Below are 2,474 nucleotides of genomic sequence, written 5' to 3'. Positions count from 1 at the left end.
AAAAAAAAAAATCCAGAAATCACAATGTATGATTTTTTAACTATTTATTTGTATGATACAGCTGCAAATAAGTATTTGAACACCTGAGAAAATCAATGTTAATATTTGGTACAGTAGCCTTTGTTTGCAGTTACAGAGGTCAAACGTTTCCTGTAGTTTTTCACCAGGTTTGCACACACTGCAGGAGGGATTTTGGCCCACTCCTCCACACAGATCTTCTCTAGATCAGTCAGGTTTCTGGGCTGTCGCTGAGAAACACGGAGTTTGAGCTCTCTATTGGGTTTAGGTCTGGAGACTGGCTAGGCTACGCCAGAACCTTGATATGCTTCTTACAGAGCCGCTCCTTGGTTATCCTGGCTGTGTGCTTCGGGTCAATGTCATGTTGGAAGACCCGGCCTCGACCCATCTTCAATGCTCTAACTGAGGGAAGGAGGTTGTTCCCCAAAATCTCGCAATACATGGCCCCGGTCATCCTCTCCTTAATACAGTGCAGTCGCCCTGTCCCATGTGCAGAAAAACACCCCCAAAGCATGATGCTACCACCCCCATGCTTCACAGTAGGGATGGTGTTCTTGGGATGGTACTCATCATTCTTCTTCCTCCAAACACGGTTAGTGGAATTATGACTAAAAAGTTCTATTTTGGTCTCATCTGACCACATGACTTTCTCCCATGACTCCTCTGGATCATCCAAATGGTCATTGGCAAACTTAAGACGGGCCTTGACATGTGCTGGTTTAAGAAGGGGAACCTTCCGTGCCATGCGTGATTTCAAACCATGACGTCTTAGTGTATTACCAACAGTAACCTTGGAAACGGTGGTCCCAGCTCTTTTCAGGTCATTGACCGGCTCCTCCCGTGTAGTTCTGGGCTGATTTCTCACCTTTCTTAGGATCATTGAGACCCCACGAGGTGAGATCTTGCATGGAGCCCCGGTCCGAGGGAGATTGACAGTCATGTTTAGCTTCTTCCATTTTCTAATGATTGCTCCAACAGTGGACCTTTTTTCACCAAGCTGCTTGGCAATTTCCCCGTAGCCCTTTCCAGCCTTGTGGAGGTGTACAATTTTGTCTCTAGTGTCTTTGGACAGCTCTTTGGTCTTGGCCATGTTAGTACTTGGATTCTTACTGATTGTATGGGGTGGACAGGTGTCTTTATGCAGCTAACGACCTCAAACAGGTGCATCTAATTTAGGATAATAAATGGAGTGCAGGTGGACATTTTGAAGGCAGACTAACAGGTCTTTGAGAGTCAGAATTCTAGCTGATAGACAGGTGTTCAAATACTTATTTGCAGCTGTATCATACAAATAAATAGTTAAAAAGTCATACATTGTGATTTCTGGATTTTTTTTTTTAGATTATGTCTCTCACAGAGGACATGCACCTACGATGACAATTTCAGACCCCTCCATGATTTCTCAGAGGGAGAACTTTCAAAATAGCAGGGTGTTCAAATACTTATTTTCCTCACTGTATATATATATATATATATATATGTGTGTGTGTGTATGTAAGAGGGCTGTTGAAACCTGAATGTTGAGACTGTGGTTGGGTGAACGGATGACATGGCAAAGCATATTGAGATGGTTTCTGTGAAGTGTGGGGAAATAATAAACGTCCCGACAGCAAGTCTATGATGTTGATATCCAGAACGACGCTGAGATCAGCCACTGATTCCAGCTGTGGGGTTCGTGGCTCAGCAGCCCCTCCAGTGATGAGTCATCCTGAGCGTTCGTACATATCAGCGTTATCCACAGACTCAGGGAGACGCAGTTAGAAATAAGAAGACGTAAACTCGGTCTGAAGCATTTAATGACATTAACAGGACAGAATGAAACACTAGGCAGCAGTGGGAGTTTACAGGAACAGCAAGACAAAACAAATCGCTACTGTGAATCTGAACGTACGTCTGATCGCAGATCCTGTTGTTCACTTATATTTTAGGAAAACAAGCAAAAGAAAGACGTCAGAGGCTCACGGGCGCCTGACGCAGGCTTTGTGTTGCTGTTGTGTTGCTGTGTTGTTGTTGTCGCTGTTGTGTTGCTGTTGTGTTGCTGTGTTGTTGTTGTCTAGTTGTTGTCGCTGTTGTGTTGCTGTTGTGTTGCTGTTGTCTAGTTGTCGCTGTTGTGTTGCTGTTGTCTAATTGTCGCTGTTGTGTTGCTGTTGTCTAATTGTCGCTGTTGTGTTGTTGTTGTCTAGTTGTGTTGTTGCTGTTGTGTTGCTGTTGTCTAGTTGTGTTGTTGCTGTTGTGTTGCTGTTGTTGCTATTGTCTTGTCGCTGTTGTGTTGTTGCTGTTGTGTTGCTGTTGTCTAGTTGTGTTGTTGCTGTTGTGTTGCTGTTGTCTAGTTGTGTTGTTGCTGTTGTGTTGCTGTTGTCTAGTTGTCGCTGTTGTGTTGTTGTTGCTATTGTCTTGCTGTTGTCTAGTTGTCGCTGTTTTGTTGTTGTTGCTATTGTCTTGCTATTGTCTTGCTA

The sequence above is a fragment of the Micropterus dolomieu genome, linkage group LG14 (assembly GCF_021292245.1).
Source record: "Micropterus dolomieu isolate WLL.071019.BEF.003 ecotype Adirondacks linkage group LG14, ASM2129224v1, whole genome shotgun sequence".
Classification (NCBI taxonomy): Eukaryota; Metazoa; Chordata; class Actinopteri; order Centrarchiformes; family Centrarchidae; genus Micropterus; species Micropterus dolomieu.
Note: the sequence above shows the minus strand (reverse complement) of the source record.